This window comes from Chelonoidis abingdonii, chromosome 19 (genome assembly GCF_003597395.2).
Source record: "Chelonoidis abingdonii isolate Lonesome George chromosome 19, CheloAbing_2.0, whole genome shotgun sequence".
Taxonomy (NCBI): Eukaryota; Metazoa; Chordata; order Testudines; family Testudinidae; genus Chelonoidis; species Chelonoidis abingdonii.
Genome location: NC_133787.1, coordinates 31,863,795 through 31,882,336, shown reverse-complemented (window position 1 = coordinate 31,882,336; position 18,542 = coordinate 31,863,795). Strand labels below are relative to the sequence as shown.

The 18,542-nt window shown below is 41.6% G+C and overlaps 1 long non-coding RNA gene across 1 annotated transcript in view; it reads left to right on the top strand.

Annotated features, from left to right (window-relative positions):
* Window positions 1-516: 516 nt before the first annotated feature.
* LOC142047945 (uncharacterized) overlaps window positions 517-18,542 on the top strand; it is a 202,092-nt gene continuing 184,066 nt past the window's right edge. The window contains exon 1 of the long non-coding RNA XR_012657274.1: window positions 517-810. This is a non-coding gene — a long non-coding RNA (uncharacterized LOC142047945). The remainder of the gene's footprint in view (window positions 811-18,542) is intronic.

Below are 18,542 nucleotides of genomic sequence, written 5' to 3'. Positions count from 1 at the left end.
ATGAAACTAACACACCCAACCAACCCACACAACCCCCCCATGAAACTAACGCACCCAACCAACCCACACAACCCCCCCACCCAATGAAACTAACACACCCAACCCAGACAACCCCCCCACCAATGAAACTAATGCACCCACCAAACCCCACCACCCAACGAAACTAACACCCCCAACCAACCCTGACAAAACCCACCACCACCATCCCCCACCAAACCTCACAAAACCCATCACCATCCCCAATGAAACTAACACACCCAACCAACCCCGTCAAAAACCACCACCAAACCCTACCACCCAATGAAACTAGCACACCCACCAACCCAGACAAACCCCACCACCACCATCCCCCACCAAACCCAACCAACCCTGACAAAAAACCACCATCCCCCACCAAACCCCACCACCAAGCGAACCTAACGCACCCACCAAACCCAGACAAAAATCCCCACCCCCATCCCCCACCACCCAATGAAACTAACACACCCAACCAATCCCAACAAGAACCACCCCCACCAAACCCCACTACTGAATGAAACAAGCAAACCCAGCCATCTGACAAAACAAATGCACCCAACCAACTCAGGCAAAAGTCACCACCACCATCCCCTCCTTGAAAACCCCAACCAATCAACCCAAATGAAAACCACCACCAGCATCTTCCCAAACAAACCCAACAAGTACTACCACCAAAAACCCAGTACAGAACAATAAAACCTTCTGGAAAACCAACCAAGCGAAACCAGAACAAGCAAACCAAATAAAAAAAACAACCCACCAAAAAACCAGTTTGTTGCTATTCTGCAATTGGTAGGTCCTTTATTTAAGTCTACTTCATTTAGAAACTTATTAATGAGTGAATTAAAATAACACCTGTGTATAATGCTGTTGTATTAGATAGGACAGTCCCACATATTGAAGTTATACTTTTAATTTTTCCAGCCATGGGCCATATTTTGGTCTCTTACACCAGTGTAAATCAGGATAATCAAATTGATGGCGTTTCTGTGGATTTACACTGGTGTAATTGATTTCTGAATATGCACAGGAATGGGTTCATATGAGTGACTGGAGTTATGTCCAATGGTATGATGTGCATTTTATGTGTAAACAGAAAGGAATTAATTTTTCTGCAAAATGTTTAATTCAGACCTGCCAACTATGAAATCTGAAAAGATGCACCCAAACAGTTTTCACATAATAGAAAGTACAATGTTCTGAATCCTTGGAATTGAAATATCCCTTCAAAGATTTCCCCATTTTTAAACAATTGGAAGCACTGGTGCATGATTATTGAATCTAACTGGAACATCTGGCTGGCAACTTTTTATTAGCACAGTTCTGTTGATGTTTTTGAATTAAAAGGCATGTATTATATTTCATGGGTCTAATGCTGCAAAACCTTATTTTCAGGAGTGATCCTTACTCACACAGTCCCATTGCAGTCAATGGGGGTTGAAGGATCACATCCTGTAAGTGTAAGATACTAATGGACTTTCATAGGAAATTCTTTGCCCAGTGCCCATCCCAAATAACTGGGATTCAGTTGCAGAGATCTATGGAGGTGAGAATAAGGAACCCTCCAGTTTAGCTGCTACTCCATCTTAAATGGCCCTTGAATCCCTCCCTGCATGGGTATAGGCTCTTTTTAAAGTTATCAAATATATCTTTGTAGGGAATCCTACAAATGGAATTAATGTGATAGTAAGTGAGAAGCAGATTTAATTGCAGAAGCATAATTTATGCCCAGCATTACAGTTCAAACTACACACCCTTTTAGAGGTAACATTTTCTGTGTCACTATGTAGTTCAAGCCCTAAATTTTAGGTTTTTAATCTAGACAAATAAAAACAAAAGAACTAGCTTCCTGATTACTTTTTATATCATACTGAAATCAGCTTTTAAAAATGTTTATATTCCCCTGCTACTCAGTGATATATGTACCATTCCACAGTACTGTAGTTACACCTGAAAATCAGGAACTGTCCACAGACTAGGACCCCAAATGCTTGCCCATGTGCAATGGGGCATACAAACTCCACACCATGCAGAAAAGGGTTAAAGAACAAGGAAAAGTTAAGGCAGCCCTGCACCTGCACAGCATGTCAGGCTTGGAGGAGGAACCTTAAAAGGGAACAGCCCCTCTCCCCTCCCCCTGTGGGAAGGAGTATAAATCTCTCATTCTTAGTTCCCACAGGAAGAGTGTGGCTAAGGACAAAGAGTGATTGCAGCTAGGAGGAGTTTTTTGAGTAGAAGATGAGCTACACCTGAATGGCTACCTTAGGACTTCTGTCAAACCTGAGCAGTAGTCTAGATGGTAGGAGGCTGATTGAGAGACAGAAGGTCCGTTACTAGCCTTTTACTTTTGTTAATTTGGTTTCCTTTTTCAGACATTTTGCATACTCCCTCTTTCCCTCCAGGAAATGTTTGGGACTGTAGGTTTTTTTTGTTTTGTTTCCCTTTGTTTGCTTCTGAGACTGGGAATGGCCCAGAAACAGGCTGAGGGAGGAAGCAAGGGGGTTGAGGCCGTAGCTCTTAACTACTTGCTACAGGTTCCTTGGACTAAACCGCAGGGCACATGGAATTCCTCCACAGGCTCACAGACAAATGGGTGGAAGGACTATTAAGCCCTTAGCAAGTCTGAAGACCTGGTGTGAGGTTGCAGGACTGTTGTTGCGTTGCACCCTTTTTTACCCTAGAAGGGATGAGTTTGAACGTGATCAGTTGGAGGGCTGAGTGTGGAAAGGGCAGGAGAGAGAAAGACCCTACAATTCTGTGCCTAGCCATGAGGGGTATGCTGGCTAAGTCACTCTGTCATACCATATGAGTAACTTTCAGTATTGCCCACCCTAAACAATCATTAAACTGGAATAATACACAAGTGAATCAGGTGTTAAAAATCTAGATATTGCTTTATTTTTATTTAAATCACTGGGGAGGGGAATTGTTAGCATGGCTGAGAGCATAAAGAGGGTAGAATGTGATGGGAGGTTTTTATATGTGTTGAATACAAAAGTGCTCAGGTTTCATATTGTTTGGTATTGTGCATTCTAGAACAGTGTTCATTTTTACCAAGTGAAAGCAAGGTCATGACACTTGAACTCTGGTGGTCCAAAATAGCAACAGATAATCCCCTTCCCCGCCCCCCCCAAAAAGGACAAACACTCCTATGGAGAACCATCAAGCTGTGTGTTCATGAAAGATAGGAAGAATGGTTTTATATTTCTGACCACCATTGTCCTTGAACATCTGAGAAGGATGTGCACTTGTGACGGAGTGGGTTAGCTAAGTATGACATACCCAGATGGGTTATGTAAAATGATATTGAAAGCATGAAGTGGGAGTGAATTGCTTGAAGTGGAAGAGAGCATAAAAGCAAATTAATAGTTTTGTGTGTCATGGGATGTGCCGAATGCCTGGGAATATAATGTAGAAACCAGGCATGTGCCCTGTGCCTACTTTAGGATCAAAGGGGAGGGGGGAGAATCTCTCCCCAAGTTTGGTGAAATTCTCTTCGTTTTAATGATAGTCATATGAACAGTTTTCTTTTTGGGCATAATATGTGAAGACAGTGCATGTGTGGCATAGTAAAATGAATTACATGGTAGCAAACATCAGCTTAAATAAGGGTATGCGCAGTAGTAAAGACTCCAGTGCTACAAGACTAATATTAAGCTAGTGACTTTCATTTTTTATATACCTCCTTCAGTGCTAGGAGAAAGATGTGGAGAATACTGATTAAATAGTTAATTAACAGATGAATAATTCTCATTCCTGGTGGACCAAAACTCCCTACGGAGATTGAACAAAACCCCATAAGCCACAAGGGCCCTTGTTAGATGGTGGGCTGGCACATGTGAATAAAGGAGGAAGGAGTTTTGCCTCCTTTTGATTCCTTCAGCTAGCTCTGCAGCATTGCAGGGCTGAACTTCCACCCTGTAGTATTTCTGGCCTTGCTCATGGACTGGGCTGTAGCCTGCAAGCCCGTCAGAAATTATTTCCCCCTTAGTCCCTGTTCAACGGGATGCTGAGCTGGGATTTCCATGCAGCTCAGCATAGTACCTTGTTGTAGTATTACAGATCCTACTTACTGGACGTGCACCATATCACGGAACCAAAGATCAGAAGTCTGGAACATGAACACACAGTTCATCAAAGCGAAGAGAAAATAAGAACTAACAGGGGAAAATACACTTTAATTACTGGGCATGCAAATGGCTGTGAGCTTTGTGGCATATTTAATAACTTGGTTTATGGAGTTAAACTGTAGAACCTGCAGTCCTAGAGCAAAGGAAATCTTCATGTGGTCTGAGCAGTCAAACCCTAAGGGGCCAAAGGGATGGATGGAAAAGACATGGAACACACACAACAAAGCAACCTGCTGGACCAGGTCATTTCTTGTTGGCTTGCAACCACGGATAACCAGCAATGTCTGTTGGTGAAATAACAATGACAAAACATAGTTCTTTATTAGTCAGCTAAAGTTAGTACCTTCCCATTGAAATTTTGGTCGTGTTCTCTGTATTGGAAATGACTCTTAAAGGGTGTAATTCAGGAAGCCTGAGTAAAGCCAGTAATCCTGCAGGGTATGAACAATACTATTTGTCAGGGCACAGATGCAGACTGTTTCCCCAAACCCACTTGCTGACAATAAATATTCTTCCACCATCCATCTGCTGTAATCTTATTTTGATAATTCCAAAAATTGTAAGCTATAGTGAGATTTTTTTTAATAAAAAAAATTATATGAACAGATCCATAACTTAATACAATTCCATAGAAAGTAGAATGAAAGGCCTTTCGAAATTTTGAGTGGCACAAAGATAACTTATCACAACTTCTAAAGTTGACGCCACTGGCTATTTGGGTTTAATTTTTTATCCTCAAGAAATTAACTGCAGGTAAATTTGAGTTTCTCTCTCAAATCCTCTAGATGGTGCTAAAGCTGTATCCTATGGAAATGATACTATGCTTAAGAAGCTGCTAGCTATCAAAACAAATGTTTAACTTGGTAAATGCCAAATAATTTTGTTCAGGCAATGTACTACAGTATTAACAGATTCTGCTATCATACTCTTTACAGATCTAGTCAGGGAAGAATCAGGGTACAGGAATCACGTACCCATTGCTAATTAGAAAGGGTGGAACACTTTTATATCTAATTAATTTACCTGTAGGAAGCAGTTGTTTGGCCAGATCATCCTTTGAAATTTCCATAAAAATAACTCCTTAATGCTTCCATACCTAGAGTTCTGTTGAGGACAGAAGTGACCAACTAGTGTAATCTGTGCTGCTGATTAAGTGAAGGCAATCAGCTTCTTAAGACTCTCAGCAGATGTTGCTGCTTTTGTATGCTAATAGAAACTTTATGAACCATTTCCCTTGCTCTGAGAGCAGATATAAGTACATGAAAATCACTTCTTATAACAAGAGCAAATTGACAATAACCTTGGCTCTGTTGTGAGGCAGAAACTGTATAGACACTTCATTTGATAATTGCTATAAGCTTGTGCAGAGCTTTATCAAAATTAAAATTTGTTATTCTGCTGACTTTTCTCCTGTTAGAGCAAACACTGAATAGTTAGCCCATTCCTACCTCTCACTTTAAATACAATCTCTGTCAGCCTGGCACTTTTCCAGCAGCCTGATATATGGATCCACGCTGGCAGGTTTTTTTGCTGCAGTCCCAGGTGTAAGGAAACACCCAACCCTTTGCCCCACAAACTCTTTCAGAGGGGTGAAAAGTTAGTGAGAAATAAGCAAATCAAACTTAAGAGTAGACTTGTTTCAGGGAGACTCCATTATAAAAGCGAGTTGCTTTGTGTGGTCTGCAGAGAATTTGAGTAGGATGGCTTATGGTTAAGATTTAGTCACAAGCATTTTTAGTAAAAGTCAGGGACAGGCAATAAAGGAAAAATTCACAGAAGCCTGTGACCTGTCTGTGACTTTTACTAAAAATATGCATTGCAAAATAGGGAGCTCAGCTGAGGGGTTCTCACATTGCCTGCAGAGGCTGGGCAGCTGCAGAGCCTCGCTTGGAGCTCTGGGAGTCCCCACTGCCTGCAGCAGCTCAGAGTTCCTGGGGGTCCCCCTGCTGCCTGTGGTGGCTGGGAATTCCCAGGGGCCCTAGGCAACTGGGAGCTGCGGGTTGCGGAGGGACCCTACAGCTCTCAGCCACTATGGGCTGAAGTCACAGGGATCTCTGGAAGTCACAGATTCCATGACTTCTGCAACCTCCGTGATAAAATTGTAGCCTTACTTATGGTTCAGGAGGAGGGTACCGAATGAGGTGTTCTGCAACACAACTTGTTGATGTTTCCCAATCCTGCCTGGCACAGAAGGGGTCCCTCATAATCAGCAGGAATTTTGAGCAAGGATCAGTGGCTGGGATTAAGATTAGCGTTTGTTATTGGCCGTTAACATGAAAGGTTTGGTTTTTTGCACACAGCTATTCAGAAAATAAGTGCTGAAGGAACATCATGAGCGTGGAGTTACAGTTTAAAACTTCTGTTCACGTGGATAATTGCATCCTTTCTGAGGTAGGCTGGCATCTTGCACTTCAGATGCTTTCTGAGGCTAAAAATGCTTTGGTAAATGTTTTCTAAATCAATAATTTAAAATGACTTTGTATTTCTCTTGTATAAGATAAAGGAAAAGTCCTATCCACTCAAGCTAATTAAAAAAGCCTACAGCACTCCTCATAACAGTAGGGGCTTTAGTTCCTGGCCAAATTCCAACTTGGGTAGTGACAACCACAAGCCCTCTGTAGTATCTGTTATATAAGATGGGAGTGATTCTCAGCTGAAGCCAGTTGAGAGATGCCAATTTACACCAGATGAGGATCTAGTCTAACATTATTTCCTTAAACTATGATGTAGTGTTAAACCACTGTTGTGTTCCACTCAAAGTGGTTTCAGTTCAGTGAACATCTGAAAAATTTGCATATTTGTGTGATGCTTTTGAGATCTTCAGGATAACAGTTGCTTAGTGTAGAATCTCTCAGTTGTTATATATACACACAGTGTATTGCCGCACAGATACAAAAGTGGCCAAAAAATTAGATGGCTCACTGCCTTCTCTCTCTACTCCTACCTCTAAACCCTGGCTAAATTTTAAAAATCTCATTAAAAAAAATGCCTCGCACAATCTCCTTAAAGTGACTAATCTTGAGATTTGGCAGGTCACGGGTGATAGTGAGAGATGGAGACTGGGGCTAGAGTCCTTCCCGCCCTAGGGAATTCAAATCTGAGAATAGAGAGTTCCAGCTGGCTGTAATTGTAACCATGGGAAATAAAGGATTGGAGGAATGTGGGATGATCATCTGGGAATACAACTAGATGTGAATAGGAAGCCTCTGCAGAGTTTGGGACAGAGGTATATTTACATATGCTGACTTTGCTGAACAAGTGAGTGGCTTGTTTCCGTGGTATGAAGTTTCTGGGTCTTCCAGGGCATTCTCAATTAAAATGCAATGTAGTAGTCCAATATTGCTTCCTAGTTTGGGTAGGACAAGAAGTAGGGCTATAAAATTTAAAGCAGCTAAACAGTAAGCATTAGTCTTACCAGTTAACCCACATCCACAGACGCCGGCCCTGGGCTGGCCAGAGCAACCCCAGCTCCACGCCAGCCGGAGCAGCCCCAGCCCCTCTCCCTTTAATGGGTTAACTTAGTGGTTCTCAAACTGTGGCTTGGGATCCCAAAGTGAGTCGTGATCCATTATAATCAGGTCATCAGGGCTGGCTTAGACTTGTTGGGGCCCAGGACTGAAGCCCAGGCTGCACTGCCCGGGGTCAAAACCAGAGTGCTTCAGCCCTGGATGGCAGGACTCAGGTTACAAGCCTGCTGCCTGGGGCTGAAGCCCTTTGACTTCAGCTTTGGTCCCCCCGCTTGGGGCGGCAGGGTTTGGCATGCTTAGGCTTTGATCCCCCGTCCTGGGCTCATGTAGTAACTTTTTGTTGTCAGAAAGGGGTCGAGGTGCAATGAAGTTTGAGAAACCCTGGTTTAACCTATTAAATGATATTATTTTAATTGTTTTAACAGTTAACTTTTTAAACAATATTTACGTCCCTTACAAGAAGTAGAAATACCAAAGTAACATAAGAAAAACAATATTTGTGATTCGGAAATCCTGAAAGAATCAGAACAAATATCTGAACTTTCAAATACTTACTGAACTGAATTTCATGAGGTTTTCTCAGCACTAATGATTAACCTTAAAGATGCTCATACATAAAGTACTTAAGGACTCAATTTGCCATCAGTTTTCCTAAAGGTCTTAGTTGCTTTTAAAGAGACTGTTAAGGGCCATGTATGAGAGTTCCTGAAAATATCACTGGAAGAGTGGTGAATGAGCTGTTCTATAATCATTTCTCTAAGTTAAAAAAAAAAAGAAAATTAATCCACCTATATCGTCATAATCTGATGACTTGCTCTATGTAGCAAAGTCAAATTTCCTGGTTTCCTGGAAGACCAAGTGCAACTGTGTATCTTCTTCCTTGCATCACTGATGTGTTTTGAAAACCAAACTTGTCTACCAAAGACACTACCTGTCTCCCTCAGTGCTGCTACTTGAGAGTAGCTGAGGTGTTCTTTTGCTAACAGCCCCTTACACTGGAATAGTTGGGAGAAAAGAGTGAGGACAGTTCTTGGTAGAAGTCCCTTTGTTCTTGCATTCATGTTCCTTAGTTGTCTGCCAGAACCCAAAGCATGACCTTCAACCAAGGTGTTAAGTCTGTCTGTTTCTCAGCCTTAGGAGGGAATTATAGACACCATGTTTGATGTTGCAAGAATCTCTTAATTTTGCTGTTGGCTAATGAATTGTATATATTGTTTTAACATTTCTCTCCCCCTCACCATATGGATGCATGGACTATATGGTTGGGTCATTCTGCAAATCAAAACAAGAAATCCAGCAGCTAAACCAGATATTTCAATGGTGATATGTGGTCAGTGCAAAACTTCTCAGAAGCAATGGGAATTTACACTAGATTTAGTTATTGAGTTGTTTTGTAATTGAGCAATGCAATTCCCTAGTCAAATTCCTTCCTGCCATTGTAACTTAGTGAACCCTTAAATGCTTTGGTCACCTACTCTGGCTTCCTGATGGTTTACTAGCAAAATACATGATTCAGTTCAATCCCTCTGCAGCTAGTAAGCTGAAACCCAGCCCCCAGCAGAGAGATAGGTAAATCTGTTTCTATTTCCCTGGAAGTGGTGTGAGAATAGCTTTCCTTTGATAGACCTGCATTTACTTGGTGCTCTCAAAACTGAGTGCTGTACTGGTAAACAAGTTACTAAATAACGTAGAACTCTGACATCTTTGGAGAGGAACCAAATGCTACAATGGGGTACTATAGTTTAAGCAAAATTATTTGTCATCTTTCATGTGATGGAAATGTTCCATGGGCTTTTCTATCTAAAACAAACAAATAATAGCCATTGGCACATGAAATGTAAATGAGGATGTATGTTTTCCAAACACCACTCATGTTGCATTGTTGATCATGACTCATGGGATTCCTTGTCCGACTTCAAATGGATTTTTTGATGCATTGTCAATATCACACAATCCACGATGTGGAGTACAGCAGCTTCAAGTGCCAAACGTTGAGCAGTGTTGCTGAAGATACTGATCCAACTATCAATCCATCCCAGCTTTCCTTTCCACTTTGACTATGTTACTAATGTTTTCTCAGACCAGGTCACTGTTGTCTCCTCCCACAGCTGCATTCTGGCTTCTTTTGAGCTGATGTCATCTCATTTGAGTTACACTGTAATTTATCTATTTAATAGGCACCTTTGAAAAGCGTCTCTCACGTTCACTATTAAATTTACCCTTGCAACACCCCATGAGGTGTGGGGGGGTATTATGAGATGGGGAACTGAAACATGGAAAATTTCTCAAAGGTGCTTATTTGTCTCAGAAACTGGAGTCTCATTTTCAAAAGTGACTCTGGCACTTAAGAACCTAGTATCACTGAATGTCAGTGGGAATTAGGCATCTAATTTGCTTAGGCCTCTTGAAAACATCACCTGTAGGTGCTTATTTCATTTTGAAAATGAGACTTGTGGTCCTTAATGCCTTTAGGCTTTTTTTTCAAACTTCCCCATAGAAAGTAAGCCATTTGCTCAAGATCGCATAGGAAAAATGCAACAGAATCTAGATCTCCCACCTCCAGCCTAGTGTCTTATCTGCAAGACCATTCTTCCTTCCATTTCAAAGAGGAAGGTGTGGACAAGGTAGGATCAACCTACATGAGCAACAGTGGCCCCTAACATTTTATCCAGTCACCTGCCCCAACAATATTAACAATATTTTGGTGCTGATGTTCCACTATTGTGATGCACTGGGAATAGCTCAGCGCTTAGAGGGATACAGTCCCCCTCCTTCATGGCACCACCTCTTCTCTTCTGACTCTCCTTCTCCCAGATTTTCTAGCCTGCTACTCTCTCTTGCTGCCCTCTGTTAGTCTACTAGTTGCTCTTAAAGGTCCCTCTGCCCAAATGGTTCCTGTAACTGATGCTGCTCCCTGTGACAGATAAAGCAATGTCCTGCAATATCTTTGTAAATCTTATTCTATTAAGCTTATGTCTCATTGTGGGCCAGGGATTGTATGTAATTCTGTACAGGAAGGTGATCACAGCCCTCGAGGAACTAAGAACAGTAGGTGGTGAGTAGGCCTATTTGCTCAGGTTGTAACACCTCCAGAGAGGTACCCCCACCTCGAAAGACTCACGTATGTTAATTCACACTGGATTATCCAATGACCCACAAATAAAGAAAGGGCTTTTGGATGAATAGTCTGAGTTTAAACTGACTCAGGGCCTTGTTTCTGATCCAGCAAATGGATTGGACATTCTGTTGGGGGTGTGGGGAAGAGCACAATCCTTTCTGGAAAGAGTTGGAAGGACTTTGGCCTACTGACGCCCCATAAGACTGATGGGTAACCTCTCATAAGCTTCAAGCATACATATAGGAACTCCTGTTGTTTTAGTGTGTTTTCTATGCAATACTTTCACCTTAAGAATAAATGTACTTGCTTATATAGAGCTCTGTGATAACTTACAACTGCTGGCTATGACATTGTTCATATCCTTCTGAAAGTAAGCAACATGCCTGGTTAGCCAGTTTGGCTTGCTGGGAATACCACAGTGTAGATAGGGAACTGTACTGGCTGGAAAAACCCAGGTCAGGGGGAAAGAGACACGGGTCTCTGCCCAAGAGAGGGCTGGAGCCTAGAGTATAACCCTAGTGGATTATGGAGGGGGAATACAGGTGCAGCTGTCTTGAAATGTGACACTCCCCTTCCCTACAGTCCTGCTTGTATGCATAGCTCTCTTCAAAATGGCATCTTTATGAATACTGTTGCTAGCTCTGACCTCATAGGCCTGTACATTAATGTATCCTTGTGGGTGGATTTTTCTGCTTCTTGGAATCTGTTTCAAGTTTCAATAAAGCGCCCTAGAAATCTTCCCATAGTGCAAAATTTATTGTGAAAGGTAATGTAGGAAAAACGGCTGGGTTTTATGTTTTTGCTTCCATTGATGTTATCTCTTTGCAGCCAGCTGTGCTACAGTGTTTATTATGCAAAGAATAATTATTTTGATTATTGGCAATAGGCTCCCTTCTTACAATTTAAAATTCTTCATTTTGGAATTGTCTCCTCACCTCATCCACTGTAGTTACATATGAATGCAAATTTAAAACACTTGCCAGTATCCTTACTCATAGCAGCTGTTATAGGAAAATAACAGTATAAAGTTCAATAGCAAGTTGATAAACTATTATCGCCATTTGTAAGAAGAGAAGATAAATATGATCAAACAATAGAGTCAGATACCTACAGCAGAAATCATTTTAATTATTAAGAGAATGATTGCCTGAAATCCCATAAATACGAGCAAGACTGCTACTTAACTCCATTCAAATTTTGCCTAAAAGAGGGTTTCAGGATGCAGGTCTTTGATTCTCCAATAAGTATCTAATTTTGTTATGTAAAATGCTATTTAGCAGCACACTGTTACATAGAACATATGCAAAATTTGTATGATGTGTATATATAGCCCCTACTGTTCACTTAATAAAAGGAAAGTACAAATACATCTCATTGCAGCAAGATTAGTTTAACAAATTCATATTGCAGAAATAAAACTATAGAATGCCATCTAAGGTCCATCCTGTGAGGAGATGAGTTCCCTCAATGCCTGTCGAATTCAATGTTTATTTAGGACACTCAGCGCTTCCCAATATAAGACATTTGCTGGGATAACTTCTTGTGATAGCCCCCCGCCCCACCCCCACCCTTCTTTAAAAATACAGACTACTAAGTATGTGCAGGGAGACTTGGGTTTTGTTTCCCCTTTTCTCCACATAAAGCTCTTTCTTCCTCTTCACCCCCTACCCATAGCTTTTTCAAGTTGGTGAATGAAATAGAGAAAGAAGATTAGATCTGATCAACAAAGGCACAATGCGGATAGCAGAGAGTAGAAGGCACTGCTTTAAAGCTTTAGTTTATTTTTTGTCTGGCGTTGCTTGACATAATGAATTTTAGCTCAGTCATGCTGGGCTGAATGGGAGACTTTAAAAAAATACCTTTTATTGAAATGAGTACACAAGGAGTATCCTAGAGATTCCTGTTACAGCTGCAAGGACTTCAGTTTTACAAACATAGAGAACATGATCCATTTTGGAAGTTCCAGTTCATTACATTAAAAAACTGAGCTGATTTTAATACAGCAGTGCACTGTGCCGGGGTCCTCCCATATATATATCACTGTACAGGGCCATATAGAATTCCCAGAAAGGAATAGTATATTTTATACTATTGTATCTAGTCAAGGATTCCCGTTACTTGAGGGCTATTATAAAGTGGATCTTCATTCATGACTCCCTATGAGACTTCTGAAGTCCGTGCAGATGCCTTTGGGACCCCCCTCTGACACTTAGCATGGTGTAACGTAAAACTGCATAAGAGAGAAGAAGATAGATGTTTGTGAGGAGTAATCCTTAGGAGTGTGGTGTAGAGTTGATGTATGTGCTAACAAAGGTTGTCTTATGGCAGGGCAATTCCAGCTGCCTTGTTACAGTAGCTTTAAATTGCCTTTGCACTACTTAACATGAGCTAAGGTTATGACTTTGGGTGAGAGTAAAGGTTTGCAGGTCGGAACCCTTCATCGCTATGCTGTATAACTGAAAAATTATTAATGTTTAAGATCAGCCCTGCATTTGAAACTTTTGTCAACTTAGAACAAACTTTTAGATAGTAGATCTTCCTGGGGGAGGGGGATACTCTAACAGATGTGTTTGAAGCAGGTTGCTTTGCTGTGACATAAGTTGCATGTTTAAGTGAAAAAATCATCTTGGTGTAAGATGAAGGTTGTCCAATTAAAATAAAATAGGCAACAAAACCATTAAGATGCCTACAGCAGTGTTGTGAATTACATTGCATGCCTTGGGAATTATGTGGTATTTATTTAAAAATATAGGATCCTGCTATGTATTGTACAAAGTGAAGGGGAAATCTGCAGTTTCACTGCTTGCTCCGTCTCACCGGGGCCATGCAAATGCTCTTTCATGTGGACAGAAGGTAAAGCTTCTCTATTGGAGAGGCGTGTACCATGTGCACTCTGAGGTGCCCCTACTGGCCTTGTTAGTAATGGCGTTTATGGGGTCAGGATGGTGTCCCAGTAAGCCATCGTTGGCAAAAGAAGGCAATCATTACATAGAGCCTAAAAGGAAGAAGATGGGCTCTATTGAGGACAAAAAACAATGTTGGAAGAAAGCAAGTAGGCAGGTTGCAAAGTTAACTTAGAATTTGGACCCAAGCACATCGGAGTGATCCTTTTGGCTCACACCCAATCAGTTCCTTTTTATGATCTTTTTATGTGCATGTAAATACACCCCACCCACCTAATCAAGGTTTTTCTTTTAAATATCCTGAGTAGCAGTCTTTGTACCTTGTCCTCTTTTGCCTCTGAGTACATTTAGTGATCATATAATACTTTCTGTCACAGCCATTGCAACTCAGTGTACTCAACTTCTTAAATGGTAGAAGGATGACAGTGGAGTGTACATGTGAATATAAAAACTGCCAGTGGTGCTAAGAAAAATCAATACCTTAGTTACTGAAAAATGTCCTTAAGAAAAGCAGATCTGCTTATTGGAATTTTGTGCAGTTACTTGCTACTAACTAAATCATGCGGTGGTTCTTCTTGCAATTGTGTCCATTCCAGAAAATTTATCAATAGTAATACCTGGAGAAAATTGAATATAATATAATAAAGAATAAGAGATTCTGCTTTCTTGCTAATGCATAATGAACTTACATGGTAAAAGCCTGACCCTGAAATCAATCTTCATTCCAAATGTCACATTAGAACAGACCAGTGGTCCATCTAGTCCAGTACTTTGTTTATGATAGTATCGAGTACCAGATATTTCAGAGAAAGGTGCAAAAACCCCGGAAGTGATAAGTTAAGGACAATACTGTCCATAAAGAAAGTGTCTTCCTAGACCCTCTGTCAGAGGTTGGCTTATATCCTGAAGAATTAGGTTTTTTTAATCCCTCAACTCCAGTTGACTTCACCGGGAACCAGATCTGAGTTCTAATAATGGGTCTGCTCCTGACTTGTGATCTTGGGCAAGTAATTTCATTTATCTGTGCCTCTTGCTTTCCCTCCCAGTCTTTGTCTGTTTTGTCTACTTACCCTGCCAGCTTTTTAGGGCAGAGAGTCTCTCTCACTCTGTATGTACAGTACCTAATACAGTGTGCCCTGACTTCTGGGGGGGCCTCTAACTCCTACCATAATACAAATACATAGGAGTGAGATTTCTCACACATAAGGCTGCAGGCTCAGTCTCTGGGCTTAGGTGCCCAGTTTCCATGCGCCCTTTGATAGTCACAACCTGACTAGTCATAAGCTCAATACAAATCCACTGCACATCAGTTGATCCAATCCTGCTACAATTGCAGTGATGCAGGACTGGCCTCTTGGAGAACAGCACAGGGAACATAACCCTAGAATCACTACAAGAGATCCCAGAAATCTTTCTTTGGAACTTATCCAAATTTTAAACAAAAGGAGAGAGATTTTTCAGTGCAACACATAGGGCTTTGGGGACAAGCAAATTCAGTAGTTACCAGTAGTATGCCTAATTCTCTGAGCACTGAATGGAAATATGCACACTCATCTCTTTGTTCTTTACTTAATTAAGACTATGTATAAGCATGGGCTGGCAACAACGTAAATAAACTAACCAGATTAGCTAATGTGGAATGAAATGGGTGTGGAAGCGTTTTCCTCTCTATCTAATAGGGACACTTGGAATAGAGTTAGTGGGTTATTAGTTTCTTTTTATTGTAAATATAAAGTAAATTAAAGGAATAGTTTTAATTAAGTTTGAATTGGCTATGGTTTTAAACCATTTTAAAGGCCACTTGAGACACTCAAGTTGCACTTAAAATCTAATATTGTAATTAGTGACATCCACATGCATTATAGTGGTAACTGCACTTTAATGAATTTATTCAGTCCTAAAGAAAACTACAATATCTAAACATATCTGAACATAGAACTTTGGCTTCAGCTGTATTTTTATTCCCTCTATCCCTGTGTAGTTTATCTGGCTTTTTAAAGTAGAACTTAGGTGACTAAACTCATAGTTGAGGATGTTGGGGCTGCTAGAAATTAGAAGCATGGAAAAACTATAAATGTACAATTCACTTATTTTTCCATAGAATTAAAGCTTCTCTTTAAAAGTGCAGCCTCTGGTCTCTTCTTCCATCTATTCTTTCTAAGGTTCTTAATGGTCCCTGTCACTGTTATATCAGAATGCCTCAGTCTCTACCATATTTCCCTCTGAACACCCCTGTGAAATAGGGAAGGACCATTATCGTCATTTAACTAGGTTTCTAGTACCCTGACCATGGACCATCCTTCCTCCTACTGGACCGTCCTTCTCCTGCTGAGGTCGCTTTCCTTGCAGAGTAAGAATATGGTCAAACCAGCCCTGGAGAAAACTAGATACAGAGAAAAAAATAACTTCTAAACCTAGCAAAGATTTTTCTACTCCAAATGCTAAATTTCACTGAGCAGACTGAGAAATCCTCATCTAGGATAAAAAGGTACCACTAATATTAAATATCCATGTCAACTCAAATGTACCCAACATAAGTTCTTAGGCCCTTCAGTGAGGACCATGCAAACAGAACCCCTGCACCTGTATGGAGCCCCATTGAATTTATTAGGGTTCCACACAGGGCCGGTGCAACCATTTAGGCCACCTAGGCAATTGCCTAGGGCGCTAGGATTTGGGAGGTGCCATTTTCTTTGGCAGCAACCTCAGTGGACAGATCTTTGGCCACCCCAGTTGCTGCTGGCATTTAGGCGGAGGGAGCGGGGGCAGGGAAGCATGGGGAGGGAGGGCCGCCTGCAGCAAATAATGGGGGGGGTGGCACGTAGGGGAACTCCCCGCGCCAGCTCACCGCTGCTCTGTCTCCTCCCCAAGCATGCCGTGGCTGCTTCACTTCTCCCGCCTTCCAGGCTTGTGGTGCCTAAGCTGATTGGGAGGCGAGAGAAGTGAAGCAGTGATGGCATGCTTGGGGTGGAGGCAGAGCAGGGGGGAGCTGGGGTATGGGGGCGTGCCTCAGGTTGGGGGTGGGGAGTTGCCACAAGGGGGGTGCCTCAGGGCAGAGTTGAGGAGCTGCCATGTGGGGGGGAGGGTGCAAGGTGGAAGTTTTGCGTAGGGCGCAAAACATCCTTGCACCGGCCCTGATTCCACAAAGTTATAGGCATCTACCGATGCTGAGCTTATTGCAAGATCAGGGTCTTACTTTCTCTGTGTATTCTGAAGTAGGGACCTTCTAGATATATTGCTTGGTTGGAAAAGAGATTGGGGTTGCCTTGCTTTTTCTCTCTCTCCTTGACTTTTTCCCAGGCCAGGTATTATGTCTCTATTACTCTGATACAGTAAATGTAGTCTGGCTCCTTACCTCAACCTCAAAAAGCAGCAAATGAAGAACTTTTGGAGAAAAGCAGAAAAGGGTAACCTTTCTAATTGAGTTCTTAGAGCAACCTATAGGATTCTATACCAGAGATATAATTCCATGGGTTGGCTATGGGTTGGTGGCTATTCTATAGAAGGGACATCATGGTTTATCAAATCCTAGGGAGGAGATTCTGCCTGTGAAGCATAGAGCTTGCATCCTTTGAGAGAGCTTTGGCCTGAAGTCACCCTTTTTTGTCTGCCTGATCCTGGGCTGCTTCAAGGACTAAAGAGGCCCTGCCATAACTGAGACAGCCCTGGGGTATTGTCTAAGATAAGGCACTTTCATGGGCTATCCTAAGAACCACAGTGCTTCCAGGAGTCTCTGCAGTGCTGCATGTGATGGACTCGCTCCAGACAATACACCCTAGCCCTGCCCCTGGGATGTCTCCTATGCTAGGGCTTGGCATAGAGAGATTCCTGGGAGTCAGCCTTCAGGTTACTGTCCATAGTGGCTGTACTGGGGGAATCCTCCCTGGCAGGAACTAGGTCTTTCAGGGCTTGTATATGCAATATCAAGGGTCTGGAGTCAGGGTTAGAATCTCACCTGAGGGTTTTAGAGTAATTTATGTAGAATCCTATAGGTTTAATCTTTGGACTTTCCCACAAGGGCTTTCTTCACTGAACTGTTGGTACAAAATGTGGCACAAATTGCCTGGCAAGAGTGCTGTGGAATACCAAACCCTTGAGACTGTCCCTTAAAGACTGAACAGTATTGTTGGGTGAACTACTCACAGCCAACAACTTAGTCAATGAAATTATCCCTTTGTCCCTTTGTCAGAGATTACTGACAAGCAGGCATTGACTCTTTGAACTTGTTCATTATCCAAAATTTTCAATGAGTGGCTTATTTAAATATGTTTCAGCCTCAGTGCTGCTGGCAAACTCAGCTCCACAAGTATTGCTTTAAGTAGTGCTGTTTGTAGCCCTTATAGAAAACTCCTATAGAATTCTATAGAGAAATTTAATGTTTTAGAAGAACCCATAAGACTTAATAGAAAATTATATCCCTACTATAAAATCCTACCTGGTAGTTTTAAGTTATTTATAAAGTTTAGCATTTTCTATTGAATTGTCTCTGGTTTCATCCCTGCTAAATTCCAAACTTTCTGTCGTGTAAAGGGCCTGTAAAATAGGTATAAATCTTTTGTACATTGGCCTCATTTGCCCTTGAGTATGTTTAGTCAGATAATAAATTTACAATTACCTATGTGCAAATGAGAATCAGGCCCTAAATTTTTTATTAATATCTCCCCGTTCATTTCCATCCCTTCCTACAACTCTCTCTTCTTCTGTCACAGTGGGAGAAGTTTCTTGTCTGTTCTTCTCATCTCACCCACCCACTTGCCCCAGTGACCCTATCTCATCTCCTGATCTAACTCTCACCCACTCTTATCCTACTCCCCTATTCTTTTTCCAAATCTTTTACCCTCTTCTGTCTCTTTTCCTCATGGTACAAGCATGCTTAGTCTCTCTCATCTTAAGAAAAGCCCCACCA